Raw genomic sequence first — 16226 nt, forward strand, 5'->3', positions numbered from 1 at the left:
AACTTTCCCCCTCCGGCTCCTCTGCCCGAAAACGTGAAACACTGGGAATACTTTCCCGGATGCTTTCCCCCTTCGTTGGTATCACCTACTACCGCGTTCGGGCACACCTAGCACCGCGTATTGCCTCATTTTGTTTGTGATACTTTGTTGGCTCTGTATTTACTATTTCTTCCCCCCTCTTCTTCCCCGGTAGACCCCGAGACCGGCGCTGATGCCACCGAGTATGACTACATCGACGACGACCCCTCTCTCTTGCCAGAGCAACCAGGCAAGCCCCCCCTTTGATCGCCAGATATCGCCTACTCTTCTCTATACTGCTTGCATTAGAGTAGTGAAGCATGTTACTGCTTTCAGTTAATCCTATACTACTACATAGCCTGTCCTTGCTACTACTGTTGTTAACTTTACCTGCTATCCTACTGCTTAGTATAGGATGCTAGAGTTCCATTAGTGGCCCTACACTCTTGTCCGTCTGCCATGCTATACTACTGGGCTGTGATCACTTCGGGAGGTGATCACGGGTATATACTATATACTTTACACTATTACATTACCTGTGGTACTGTTCGGAGATGGGGGCTGAAAGGACAGGTGGCTCCATCCCGGTAGAGGTGGGCCTGGGTTCCCGACGGCCCCCAACTGTTACTTTGTGGCGGAGCGACAGGGTAGGTTGAGACCGCCTAGGAGAGAGGTGGGCCTGGCCCTGTTCGGCGTTCGCGGATACTTAACACGCTTAACGAGATCTTGGTATTTGATCTGAGTTGGCTATGAGCCTATACGCACTAACCATCTACGCGGGAGTAGTTATGGGTATCCCGACGTCATGGTATCAGCCGAAGCACTTCGTGACGCCAGCGACTGAGTCGCGCGTGCCGGATTGGAACGTAAGCCTACTCTTGTATTAAGGGGGCTAGTTCTGCTTTCGGCCGCGTACGCAACGTGCAGGTGTGCTATGGGCGATGGGCCCAGACCCCTGTGCGCTTAGGTTTAGACCGGCGTGCTGGCCTCTCTGTTGAGCCTAGGTGGGGCTGCGACGTGTTGATCTTTCGCGGCCGGGCATGACCCGGGAAAGTGTGTCCGGCCAAATGGGATCAAGCGTGTTGGGTAAGTTGGTGCACCCCTGCAGGGAAGTTAATCTATTCGAATAGCTGTGATCTTCAGTAACAGGACGACTTGGAGTTGTACCTTGACCTTATGACAGCTAGAACCGGATACTTAATAAAACACACCCTTCCAAGTGCTAGATACAACCCAGTGATCGCTCTCTAACAGGGCGACGAGGAGAGGATCGCCGGGTAGGATTATGCTACTGCGATGCTACTAGAGATGCTACTTGGAGATGCTACTTGGAGGACTTCAATCTACTCTCTTCTACATGCTGCAAGACGGAGGCTGCCAGAAGCGTAGTCTTCGACAGGATTAGCTATCCCCCTTTTATTCTGGCATTCTGCAGTTCAGTCCACCGATATGGCCTTTTACACATATACCCATGCATATGTAGTGTAGCTCCTTGCTTGCGAGTACTTTGGATGAGTACTCACGGTTGCTTTTCTCCCTCTTTTCCCCTTTCCCTTCTACCTGGTTGTCGCAACCAGATGCTGGAGCCCTGGAGCCAGACGCCATCGTCGACGATGATTCCTACTACACTGGAGGTGCCTACTACTACGTGCAGGCCGCTGACGACGACCAGGAGTAGTTAGGAGGATCCCAGGCAGGAGGCCTGCGCCTCTTTCGATCTATATCCCAGTTTGTGCTAGCCTTCTTAAGGCAAACTTGTTTAACTTATGTCTGTACTCAGATATTGTTGCTTCCGCTGACTCGTCTATGATCGAGCACTTGTATTTGAGCCCTCGAGGCCCTTGGCTTGTATTATGATGCTTGTATGACTTATTTATGTTTTAGAGTTGTGTTGTGATATCTTCCCGTGAGTCCCTGATGTTGATCGTACACATTTGCGTGCATGATTAGTGTACGATTAAATCGGGGGCGTCACAAGTTGGTATCAGAGCCGACTGCCTGTAGGAATCCCCCTTCCACACTCCTTGGCCGAAGTCGAGTCTAGTCATTGCAAAAATTTTACTAACATGGCTGTGTGCCTTACGGGCTCACGTCGCCATCGGGTGGTACTAGGATCTTTTACTCCTCGACCTTTACTCTGGGACTCTGATCTCTCTTCTATTGGGGTTAAATGAATTTTGCTAAATCTAACATTAGGATCTCGTTAACACTTTCACCCGGAGAGCCCCTTATTACTGATGATCGTCTGCTGCACGTGAAGACCCTGAAGATACTTTCCGCTGTTAACCCGAGAACTTGTGTTCATCGTGTTTGCAATTCCCCTTCCACCGTCAACCCTTATGGGTAACTACTTACAGTTGTTATTCTTATATCATCCCCAGTTGGTCTTGTTATTACAAGATACCCTGAAAAACTCGTCGTGGTTTCGATAATCCCTTGAGCTTACTGCCTTGCTGTTCTTGTAACTTGAATACCCCTACGGTTAATTCTCGCATTTATCGAGTATCCGCTCATCCCCCAGTTGTTCATGTGTTACACAAAAGTCTTCGAAATACCACCCGATATTCCGAAAATCCTCAGCAACCTATTGCTCTGGAATTTCTTGTTTGCTTTCATTATGATTAATCCCATAAGTATAGAAATCTTATTGACATTCCTTGTCATTATCATTTTGAGTCTGTTGACTCAATATGTTGCGAATGCACGCAATCATCAGTTGATCCTTTTAAATTATCTCTCCGGCTCAGACGTCTTTCTAACATGAGCTGGTTCTCGACCAAACTATCTGTCATCGATTGTGCCTCTGGTATATTCAATTGATACGTCCTTGATCAGAACGTCTGTTTCTGATCCTTTGTTTTGGAAATCATAATTCCTTTGCATTTTAGCTTTGAATTATTCAGATGATTCCATAACTTGTTGCATTCACATTCCTTCCTCTTCTGGTTGAGTATCAATACTCACATCAGATCCTTTGTGGACCATCAAGTCTTGTGTTGGATTGTTATCCGACAGTGTCCTTCACATTTGATCACTTTGTGAGTTCTTCCCCTGATACATGATGCCCTTGTTAAGTTGTATCCTCTGCTTGGCCAACCATGCTCTGCTTTCGGGCTTGTGTTATTTACTCTTGAAACTTGTGGTATATGTTTCTAAGAAGCCCCTATGGGTTGAACATATGCCTTCTCTAAACCGTGTGAACCCGAAAGTTTTCACGAGTCATACTCTTCTGGTGCTTCACCAGACAAAATTTCAACACTGCAACTTCATCGAATGTGAGAAGTGAATGAAAGGTTATGCATTGGAGAAGTGGGAGTCGACCTTGAACTTGTGTTCATGCCCATGGACGCAATATATATCCTATCATGAAAGCTTCTTGCAACAATAACTATTTCCTTGATAACTAACCTATGGTATCTGTGAATTGATCCCTTGCAACCGTGGTTCCGACCATGATTGTTCTTCTTTGATCTCATTTCTCGGACAAGTTAAAACAATTGTCTTCTATGGATCAATACACCAGTCCAACCTTTACTTTGATCTTGTGTCGAGTATTACCCCCCTGGTATCTCGAGATTATCATGGAACTGCATAACTTTTTTATGAGTTCTTCATCAAGTGCTACCTTCCCACTGATTCCAATTTTTCGCGGGCTCTGAGTTATTGAACACTCAAAGACACCGATAACTGAACCAAGTCCGCTCTATGGTTCAACAACTCTTCAGTAAGCTTCTATAAGTACGAGTTTGTTACCCGATCACGCCATTCCTAGCCTGTTTGGCTATATCATTGTCGTGACGATTCTAACGGTGCTACCTGGTCCTTATTCTCGGAGCACCAATTTTAGACGATGAACAAACCTTACGTCGATTTTCCTCGTCATACCCTTTCACCTTAAACAACAAGCTTGAGTTCGAGTTTGTGTCGTAACTGTGGTTCCAATAACCTCTTGCTTCATCATTCCTTTGACTTGATGTCGTCGCTGATTGACTACATCTGCATGAAATCTCTCGACAATTGTGTCGTGATCATCATCAACCTTATGAGCTCTTCCAAGAATTCAATTGAATTCATGATGGGTAATACCATCCTTGCCCCTCGATGATTCCTGTTCTCATCGACCACTTTATTGCCTTCCGTTTAACACAACTTGTTCGTGTTTTGTGTAAACCTTGAGATCACTGCTACCCAGCAGTTGATCTTCCTTACCTCGGAAGTATTACCATCTCTTTTTGTCAAGAATGTGGTGAGAATTTCACCACCTCTTAATAATTCTTGATATCATAATACTTCTTGCCATCTTCGTTCATTCCTTGGTCCCCGTATTGTTTTCAACCGGAATACCGACAATGGAGCTATGACGTGTGAATTCAAAACTTCTAACAACCCTATTGCTTTGAAGTGAATGGGCGGTAGTTCATTCTAAGTCCTTCGCTAATTGAATCACCATTCTGACATTGGTCGTGCAACCCAACCCATATTTCGGGCGCACCTTTCAACCAATGTTTAATTGTGTATGTTTTCCTCGAGCATACTTCCTTATATCATTTGATCTGACAAATGTTATCTCCTTGTTCACTTAATGGTGGAAATCCATCTTTTGGGAATCTCAGTGAATTGCCGTTGAGTTCACCAGACACCTCCTTGTCCTCTCCTTGGGTTAATGATGGACTCTTGTTAACGGAAATCACTTCATAGTTCATTTCCCCGAGAATCTTACAATGTCATCTTGTCAATTTGCGTTGCACCTTTTCTTCTCAGGTATCCTAAGTCTGAGGTATCCTGACACCAATCGGATCTGAATCTCGATCAGATATGATGGTTGGGACAACTTTCCAAGAGTCATGATGTTGATCCTTTGATGACCCGGTAACATGATGTCATGCCTAGCACCCCCCCCCCCGGCCGGAGGACCTATCATTATAGATTCCTTTTCAGCAAGGTTATCCATTCATCCATGAGGAAATTGTAAGACTTATTCTACAAGTTATTCCTGATGGATCCTTCGTGTTTCCAAAGTCTGATCTTCACCTGAAGACCTTGTCAATGCTATCTCGAAGCATGTCAATGGTACTCCGATTTTCAACAGAAACATTTGAAGCACGATGCTAGATTTTATTTATCATTTATCCTAACACCATGGTATGGGTAATATCATGAGATTCCTCCCCCCTTACCTAAATGGTTTTCTACTTTATATCCTGCCATGGATATCTTGCTCTGCTTGTCCTTGGGAAGGATATACCCTTGAAATATGTGTTTAAACATATTTTGCTTTCCATTGTTCTGTTTAATCTGATGATCATATTTTCCTTCCATTGGTTTGTTTAAACCTTTTCTATGATCTATATGATATAAGCAGTAATAATCCACTGCTTGTGCAAACACCTCGATGTACAACTCTGTCGGTAAGACCTTGTTACTATTGTTGATGACATTCCGGTAACCACCGATGGACGGGAACCTTGCCTATTGGTCCGCCTCGTTTCAACGAGCAGAAAAATGGTTCTCTTCGTCCCTCACCCGTGGTACCTATGTTGTTGCCGACATGACCCACAGACTCTCCTCTGGCATGCCTTGCTTACATAATTGTGCAAGATGTCATCGCCTTTCCTACTTTTAACCCACATGGTGGGCCCATAACCCACAGTTCCACAGGATCGAAACCTGACTCTCCTGTACACCTTGTTGTCAAAGTTATTCCTCGAGCTTGACTTCGTATGTAATTCATGGGCCACATGCCTAGTAATCTATTCTGGTATCAGACACAATACCTACCCTCGCCTTTCTGAACCCCTTTCTCACTCTGGTTCAGACTTCGAGCAACTATCTATCCGCTGGGAAACTCTTATTCTATCTTCGTACCTTACTCTCGATGTATTTTATATGTTCAACTCGAGAGATAATCTTATGCTCATTCATGGGTTAACCCCAGATTGTTTTCCCTCATAAGCATTCTGTCGTAGCCAAGCTGCCCCTTACCTATTCGAAAGTACGATGGAGATCCCAAAGAAAGGATGACGACTTGATCATGGTGACTTGAAGCAGAGAAATGGAGACATCAACGTAATGGATCGACCTCTTCGAGGAGAGCAACCAAGACCGAGAAGATCCGTTAGAATTTCGCAACCACAACTTCCCCCCTTACTCCACCGCTTAAATCTCGGGACGAGATTTCTTGTAGTGGAGGAGAATTGTGACGCCCGGATAATTAAGCTACAATAATCCCGGGCTAATGGTGCCACGTCACCACGGTTACTGTTGTTAACCTTGCGATGATTCGAAACCGTTTCAAAATTCAAATTCAAATTAATGTCAATAATAAAAGTTTTCAAAAATTAAAATAAAAATGTTCGGATTGTACTAAATATTACATAGATAATTATGGTGTAGAAGGCACAGTTTTATAAAATACATAAATATTTTAAATTGAACTAAAACAGAAGAGAAAATAAATAAAAGGAAGAAAATACAAAAGAGACAAACAAACAAAAAAAAGAAGGGAAAAGGAACCCCCATCTGGGCATCGGCCCAGCAGGCCGACGGACTGCCAGGCCGGCCCACCCTGGTCCCCCTTGTCCCCCACGCGACCAAACCCTAAACCACTACCACACCCACTCCCCCTCGTTCCTCTCGCTCCCCCCCCCCCGATCTGGATTGGGGGCGCTTGCCCCCGACGACCGCATCGCCGTCGCCTCCGCCCGCCCCCTCAAGGCCTCCGCCCCGCGCGGATCCGGTCTGGGCAGCCGACCCCCCCCCCAGCGCCCCGTCGCCTGATGCCGACCACCGTCGCCCGAAGCCGAGTCGTCGGACCGCTCCCTCGCCGGACCTCTTCCTCTACATCGCCTCCTCGTCCTCCTCCTCGAGCATGCTGCCGTTCCCCTGCACCGCAAGTGAGGCCCGGCCTCTCCTCCTTCCCCCCCCCCCCGCTGTCGCTCGAGCTCGCCGGAGCTCATAACCGCCCTCCCCCTCGCTGCACGCACTCCACCGCGCCCCGCGCCTCACGTGCCCACTCCGGCCACTACCTGTGCGCCGGGCTGCGCCCGACCGGGCGCCGTTTTCCCCGCAACCATGGTCACCCATGCCGCTGACGGCGCAACTCGTTGCAAACGTCGGCGCCCCGACCTCACCCCCCTTTGTTGCCACCCCACGCACCCCCTGGCCACCCTTGCCTAGCACCACCGCCACCCCGCGCCGGCGCTGCCACGCCGTGTGCTTCTGCTGTTGCTTCTCACGTGCTCTCCGCCCACCCGTGCCCCGTGGCCGTGCCCTGGCTCGCCCGCGGCCACCCCCTGGCCGGCGCCCCACTGTACCCCGGTGGCCTACGCCCGCCCATCGCCCCGAATGGCCCCGCCCGTGCGCCGTCGACCATCTGCGCCCGTTCGGGCTGGTGCCCGCGCTAGCGCCCTGCGCTCGTTGCCCGCACGCTCGTTCGTGCCACGCCCGATAGGCCCCTGGGGCCTATGACAGATGGGCCCCATGCCCATAACGTTTAAAAAAAGGAAATAAAAATAAAAATAATAAATAAAAAAATGATTTAATAAAATTAATTATTAATTAATTAATTATCTAATGAATTAATTAAGTTAATTAATCCGGTTTAATTAATTTAATTAACTAGTTAGGTTAATTAAATAGTAATTAAATTAACTAATCTGTAATTAACCTAAACAGAGAATGACAGGTGGGTCCCACCGGACCCACATGTCAGGTTGACCAAGTCAACTTTGTTGACTGCTGACATCAGCATGACATCATGCTGACGTCATAAATCCATTTTTCGAATTAATTAAATAATTAATTAAATTCCAAAAATTAATAAAATCTTTAGAAAATCATATCTTTTAATCCGTAACTCGGATTAAATTATTTTCAACATGAAAGTTGCTCAGAACGACGAGACAAATCCGGATACGCAGCCCGTTCGTCCACCACACCCCCCTAACCTATCGAACTCGCAACTTTCCCCCTCCGGCCCCTCTGCCCGAAAACGCGAAACACCGGGAATACTTTCCCGGATGCTTTCCCCCTTCGTCGGTATCACCTACTACCGCGTTCGGGCACACCTAGCACCGCGTATTGCCTCGTTTTGTTTGTGATACTTTGTTGGCTCTGTATTTACTATTTCTTCCCCCCTCTTCTTCCCCGGTAGACCCCGAGACCAGCGCTGATGCCACCGAGTACGACTACATCGACGATGACCCCTCTCTCTTGCCAGAGCAACCAGGCAAGCCCCCCCTTTGGTCACCAGATATCGCCTACTCTTCTCTATAATGCTTGCATTAGAGTAGTGAAGCATGTTACTGCTTTCAGTTAATTCTATACTGCTGCATAGCCTGTCCTTGCTACTACTGTTGTTAACTTTACCTACTATCCTACTGCTTAGTATAGGATGCTAGAGTTCCATCAGTGGCCCTACACTCTTGTCCATCTGCCATGCTATACTACTGGGCTGTGATCACTTCGGGAGGTGATCACGGGTATATACTATATACTTTACACTATTACATTACCTGTGGTACTGTTCGGAGATGGGGGCTGAAAGGACAGGTGGCTCCATCCCGGTAGAGGTGGGCCTGGGTTCCCGACGGCCCCCAACTGTTACTTTGTGGCGGAGCGACAGGGCAGGTTGAGACCGCCTAGGAGAGAGGTGGGCCTGGCCCTGTTCGGCGTTCGCGGATACTTAACACGCTTAACGAGATCTTGGTATTTGATCTGAGTTGGCTACGAGCCTATACGCACTAACCATCTACGCGGGAGTAGTTATGGGTATCCCGACGTCGTAGTATCAGCCGAAGCACTTCGTGACGCCAACGACTGAGTGGCGCGCACCGGATTGGAACGTAAGCCTGCTCTTGTATTAAGGGGGCTAGTTCTGCTTTCGGCCGCGTACGCAACGTGCAGGTGTGCTATGGGCGATGGGCCCAGACCCCTGTGCGCTTAGGTTTAGACCGGCGTGCTGGCCTCTCTGTTGAGCCTAGGTGGGGCTGCGACGTGTTGATCTTTCGCGGCCGGGCATGACCCGGGAAAGTGTGTCCGGCCAAATGGGATCAAGCGTGTTGGGTAAGTTGGTGTACCCCTGCAGGGAAGTTAATCTATTCAAATAGCCGTGATCTTCGGTAACAGGACGACTTGGAGTTGTACCTCGACCTTATGACAACTAGAACCGGATACTTAATAAAACACACCCTTCCAAGTGCCAGATACAACCCGGTGATCGCTCTCTAACAGGGCGACGAGGAGAGGATCGCCGGGTAGGATTATGCTACTACGATGCTACTGGAGATGCTACTTGGAGATGCTACTTGGAGATGCTACTTGGAGGACTTCAATCTACTCTCTTCTACATGCTGCAAGACGGAGGCTGCCAGAAGCATAGTCTTCGACAGGATTAGCTATCCCCCTTTTATTCTGGCATTCTGCAGTTTAGTCCACCGATATGGCCTTTTACACATATACCCATGCATATGTAGTGTAGCTCCTTGCTTGCGAGTACTTTGGATGAGTACTCACGGTTGCTTTTCTCCCTCTTTTCCCCTTTCTGTTCTACCTGGTTGTCGCAACCAGATGCTGGAGCCCTGGAGCCAGACGCCACCATCGACGATGATTCCTACTACACTGGAGGTGCCTACTACTACGTGCAGGCCGCTGACGACGACCAGGAGTAGTTAGGAGGATCCCAGGCAGGAGGCCTGCGCCTCTTTCGATCTATATCCTAGTTTGTGCTAGCCTTGTTAAGGCAAACTTGTTTAACTTATGTCTATACTCAGATATTGTTGCTTCCGCTGACTCGTCTATGATCGAGCACTTGTATTCGAGCTCTCGAGGCCCCTGGCTTGTATTATGATGCTTGTATGACTTATTTATGTTTTAGAGTTGTGTTGTGATATCTTCCCGTGAGTCCCTTATCTTGATCGTACACATCTGCGTGCATGATTAGTGTACGATTAAATCGGGGGCGTCACATTATATCAACGGTTAGATAATACGTCAACCCCTGCCTCAATTGGCATTTCCTCTTCTCTGCATACCCCACTTAAGTGTCCACCATCTTCATCGTCCCCGGCAGGCCGCGCTACACATTGGCACACACTCTGCAGCCATGTCGAGTGACAGCGAGGACGACAGTTCGGCCTGCAGTCTGGCGCCCGATGATAGGTCAACATCAGAATCATCCTGCTCGTCTTCAACGAGTCCGACATCGAGCCAAAACCTCGATTATATCCGGATCATGGAAGGGACGCCGCCTTCATAGTTGTCAGACGTCAACCATACGGACGAGGAGCCGTCGGAGGACGGAGAAGAGGACGGCGATGATGATGAGGAGGAATGGTCGAATAAGGAGGAGGAGGACAACAACAACGACGACGATGAAAAGCCAACCGTCAGCGGCAAGAAGCGTCCTCGCCAAGACGATGTCGCGGGGTCATCCAACAACAACAAGAAGAAGAAAGACTAAATTAATCAGACTGTACATATCTCTGTTTCCATTCGCTCATATTAATTTGTTATCTCTGTTTATCCTGTCAATCTCATCGCAGACGGTTAGCAATAAGTATTCGACAGATATCTTCTACATTATCGCCCACAGGTTAGTTTGTTAAAACTTTGTGCCTTGGCAAGCACACAATTCACAAAAAAAGACTGTATGAGCTCTCTATAATGATCGCACACAATTCTGATTACCGACCTGTTTGCCGGGTATCACACACATCTTGTTTTGCCGAATCGGTTTGTGTTCACCTCGATCATCACATTGATATGGTTGCCCGTTTCTGTTGTTTTGTCTAATCGCAAATAGTTTGTATGGATGAACCGTAAGCTCAGCGTCGCACACGCAACTAAAATCTAAACCGAGTTTGATGTGCCCGCCATCGCAAACGGTTTGCACCTTTTTTGACGGTTATTTTACACCACCGTTTGCAATTATTGCATCGCACACAGTTTCGTCGAAGGGTCTTTGATCATAGTGTCGCGTTAGCAGCATCCTGCAGTAGTGATTGGCCAATTAGTAGGCTAATTGCCCTATTATCAATAATCCATTTATTAATCTAATTGACATTCATATTAAGCACATAATATATTTCATTTCCATATTAAGAAAGCAGGATTTCATAATTGAAATACATTAGAGTACAACATGATATAGCTTCATCACTCAGCCACCCCATTACACAACTGCACCAGCACCAAGTTTCACATGCAACATCTAGAACCTTCTGAAATTAGCATCATAGATGGTACATAGAAAGATACATCTCATCTAGGAAACAACTGAAGCGGAAGGCGAATATTGAGACTTCATTCATGTTGAAGGTCTTTGCAACTTTAGGCTAGTGCCTATGGATGGTTGGCCGTCCATCCTTCGTCCTCTTCAGGAACACTTCAATATTGAACCGTGGGTGTTGTATGAAAACCTTCCTCGCCTCCTGAACATAGAGGTGGTTTGATAGGTAATCATCAGTGAACTGCTTTGGAAAGGCCTGAAAACAAGGATGTGCATAAATATCTTCTTTATATTGGAAATGGCGCAAAGGAATAAAAAAGCAAGGTATAATAGTTAGTATTGCCTTGTAGTTAACTGATGTCTTTTTCATTGTGCAGACAAAGATCTTGTTATTTTTTTCCGATAATTTCTTTATCCTAACAATCTTTTTGAGTTTCTTGACTTGATTGATATTCATGGACAAGTCATTTCCCCATATGCAAAAAGGGTCGAACAGTGGGTCAAAACCTCTAATAGTAGGACCTACATGTGCAAGACCAAATTGTTAAAAAGCTAAATATTAGAATGGTTCCTGTAATTGCACAATAATGTGCTATTAGAAAATGGACCATGCACGTGCTAACCTCGATTGTAAACCTCAATGTTTCACATTGTTTCCGTGCAACACATATAAGGTAGTTAGTCATCAGATTAAGTAAGGGTTCACATGCTATCAATAAAATATGTTGATGAAAAATAAGCACATTACAGATTCATCAGATTAATTCAAGCCACATGGAAAACCCATTTATCCAAACCAAGCATGATTAAGAACTAGGAAACATAGCACTTGTATATGTTTCTCATGTATTAAGTGCAGCCAAATTTGATTTATTCCTCACATGCACAACAATACAAAATTCTCCAAGAAGTTAACAAAACACCGCAACAAATGAACCAAACGTTAACTGAGCACCACATTGCACAATATAACATCTCTACTATTAAAGGAGAATCGAACGTCGTGATGGTTCGACCTCCTATCGATACATCATCCCGCTCCTGATTTTTATTTTCCCACGGTTAAAAAAATCTGGGAAACCAGCCCACCGCTTCCCACGTTCCACTATAGTATAGAACCACATCCCACCTCCCCATCTCCCCCACCTATCGTTCCCGAGCATGTCTCTCCTTCTCCTGTAAAAAAATCGTCGCCGCCTAGCTCAGTACCACAGCCCCACGCGCTCCCTCGCCGGCCCAGATCTCGACCCGCGGCTACTCCCGTCTCCCTAGTCATCTCTGAGTAGAAGAACCCTACGGTCGATGGTATCGTCGTCTTTGTTCTTAGAAGGCCATTGCCTCGAGGACGGCCCAGCCCACGGTTTCGCGGGAGAGCCCGGCAACAACAACGCTGCTCACTGGCAAGGGTAGCGAGGCCGCGCAATAGTCGATCTAGGCGGCAAGGGAGAGGGATGTTGACGCGGATGCCACGACAACGACAACCTCGTCATGGGTGACCGTGACATCGATCGATATGTGGTGACAGCTCGGGCGGGCGCGGGTTTGACGAGGAGCGAGGAGGAGGAGGAGAACAGTGTGTGGAGGAGCTTGTTCAGCAGCACTGCTCGGGCCTCCAGCAACCACATGTTTAAGATGTCTGTGATGGTGTTCATCTGAGATTTCATGCGGGGCGCATCTTTTCGCTGGTGGTCATCCGAGATGTCAGGTCAGAATAAGATGGCCCTTATTCTTTTTTGTTTGAACCAGATTTGCTGGTTCCGAGTTTTGCAGGCATGTGTTGCGTTGTACTGATGTTGGTCTTGTACAGTGACACTTGAAGGTGTATCAAAATCTGTCATACAGAATAAAGGAGCACTCGGGACAATGACTTCCATATTGGCATGTATGATTCTGGTTCGCCGTGGCCTCTGATATCCCAGGTTAGCTCGAAATGTTCTGTTTCTTCTTGGGTTATAAATATTTGTTGATTCTTCATTAGATGCTTCTGTTCTTGCAGGGTGTGTGTCCTGTTATGTTGGGTTTGCTATGATTTGGGTGCGGCTAGCTACACAGCATCCGCGGGCCATGCATATGACATGCATGCTAGGTTATCTTGACTCCAGTGCGGCAGTGCCGGAACCGCCTCCGCTGGTTACGACCACCGTGGCTATGCTTAAAGTCAGAATTACCACGATGACTGTAGTGGCCGCACTCATATCAGAACGGCAACCATGGTATGTGATCAGGTCTTTACTATCATCCTCTCAATTTGGGATCACCTGCAAGAGAAAGAGCGTGAGAGCCTAAGAGGGTAGTACAACATTACGAACAAGTTGATTTTTATCCATGGAATTGATCTGATACGAAGCTGATGCCACATAAAAGGTTAACTGAGTTCTTATCTCCAGTATATCATGATGTTACAGTTCAATTAATTTTCACCTCTCTAGCCACTATGCATGCAAGGTATTTGCTAATCTGCACAATGATCTTTTCTGATAAAATACGCTAATAATATCACCTTCATTTTTTATTGATGGTGTCTTATTAATCCCTGCTATAATCAAATTTGACCACATAAAAAGTTTTCCCAGAATCTTCCCAAGAATGTATTTTTTTCATGTAAGTATCTAACTGCAGGTGGAAGAACAAGATTCATTGTGTGTGCAATGGCAACAATAAATAACATGTCGTTAGGGAGACTTCTGACAATTGTACCCTGCATTTTTTTTGCGTTAGTACAAGTGTTCTGCTGCATTATTCAATTATGCACGATGAAGCTGATATAGGGTATGGACTAGACAATTGATTCAGTTTTTTTTCAAGAAGGTATGCAGATTGGGCATCAAAGTAGACAACAAACGATGACATTCTGCACCTTAGTCCATGGACAACTTAAAAGTTGATTGCTACTTTCTATTTTATATTGATGTGATCACTAGCGAGAACAATTTTTTGACTGAAGTTGTTTCATTAAACATGTCCTTTTATTTGTGTGAAGTTGTTCAGACTTTTCTTTGAATGTTTATTTTAGTTGTGTGTAAAAGAGGATTATGAGTAATGTTTTTTAGCTGATTATGAGTAATGTTTGGTTCCATGCAGGACCAAGGATGGAATAAGAAGCAAATTATCACACTTCAGTTCATGGTCTAGGAGAGCAGGAAAGCACACATCCATCTTTGAGATATTCTCGTATGCATAATACTAATACTACGCACATAATCTCTCAATAGTCTAGATGGCTAATCAGTAATGGTTTAATTCATATTTCTGCTTCACCTTTCAGTTAAAGTATTTGTTGAACAAGTGAGCATCATATTATAGGAATTTTATAATTCATTACGCTATATGTGTGTTTTAATATCTCAGTACATGGATCGGATTTTTGAGGTCTTACTTGGTAATACTCTCAGTTAAGTTTATCACCAACTATGTTGAACCACATTTAAGTTATACTCCCTCCGTTTCTAAATATAAGACTTTTTAGAGATTACAATATGAACCACATACGAAGGTAGTATTTGTTTGTCCAGATGATTTCATATACTGCATTTTGTTTGCACAATCCATCACCGAGCATGTATTTGTTTTAACTGAGCACTGCAATGAATTTGATATTTACCTCAGGACGGTAAGAAAAAAATACAATTAATGACAAGGTATTAGAATAATCTAGACATTATTTTAGCCTATGTTTTGAAGTAAATGGTGGAAATGTCTGTGTATTTTTATCCCAACAGGTCATGGTCATCTTGTTTCTATGCATATAAATTTCATGGCGAGATTCTTAGCTTATCAGTTGATGGTTCGCTCTCCTATCTAATTGTCTAACTTGCTTTGACCAGGTGATGTAGATATCCTAGAAATCATGTGACCATCACCCGATGTTCAATATTGTATTTGGCCATTCTGCTATTTGTGTGTGCCTGCACCCTGCAGTATATGGTTCTTCTCCTGTTATGGCAGTGAAATTCTAGCTACGACAAGGTATTATTCTGAGGCCAGGTTATTTCCTATTTGATGTTTGGTGAATGGTTCTTCTTCATGCTTTCAGTAGCATTTCACTAATAATCCTTATAGAGACTTATTTGGATGGTTTAAGGAAAGGATCTCATTTCTCAACAGCAAACTGCACTAGGAACATCTTGGACCTATTCTCCACATTTTTAAGCTAGGTGAGTTGGACAGCATGTCATCGGGGGAAACCATTTCTTCCTTCCAATTTGTGGGCTAAATTTGTTATCACCATATGTCTAAAATTTTGTGTCAGCCCGGAACTTTTGAGGAATTGTTAGATATGTTGGTGAATGGGCAAGCGGTGCTAGACATGGCGGGGCAGGAGAGCACGAGAGAGAATGCCGAGGGGGGCAACATAAATGGGAGTTCACCGTTATGCTCGTGTGGTGAGCAACTAGAGCATGGATACAAGCGTACAAGACCATCATCGTCGTCTATGGACATCAGAGCAGAGAAGTCATGACGGACATCAGACCAGTGGAGATGGTGAAGGGGGCAAAAAAGTGCATTTTCATTAATTGCAGAATTTTATGTCACCGTCGTTTATATACACGTTGAACTCACCCAATGTGTTTATATATGGAACGAGAAAGTATGTATTAGAATGACCGATATTTATAGCAATACAATCATAAGTCGCATGCATCATCCACATGATGAATTACCGTTTATTTGAATGGTACTATCTCTAAATATAAAAAAATGGCCCGTGGCAACGCACGGTCATTATACTAGTACTCCTAATAGAAGATCCGATAGCTAACCAAACCAAGCATGCTTAACAACTTGGAAATATAGCAACTGTATTTGTTTCTCATGTATTTAGTATAGCCAAATTTGATTTATTTCTCACATGGTATACAATAACAGAATGCACCCACTACAATGAATACTGCATTACAGAATTGAACCAATCAGTTAACTAAACACCACAACAAATGAACCAAACGTTAACTAAGCACCACATTGCACAATATAACATATT

The sequence above is a fragment of the Triticum aestivum genome, chromosome 1A (assembly GCF_018294505.1).
Source record: "Triticum aestivum cultivar Chinese Spring chromosome 1A, IWGSC CS RefSeq v2.1, whole genome shotgun sequence".
NCBI lineage: Eukaryota > Viridiplantae > Streptophyta > Magnoliopsida > Poales > Poaceae > Triticum > Triticum aestivum.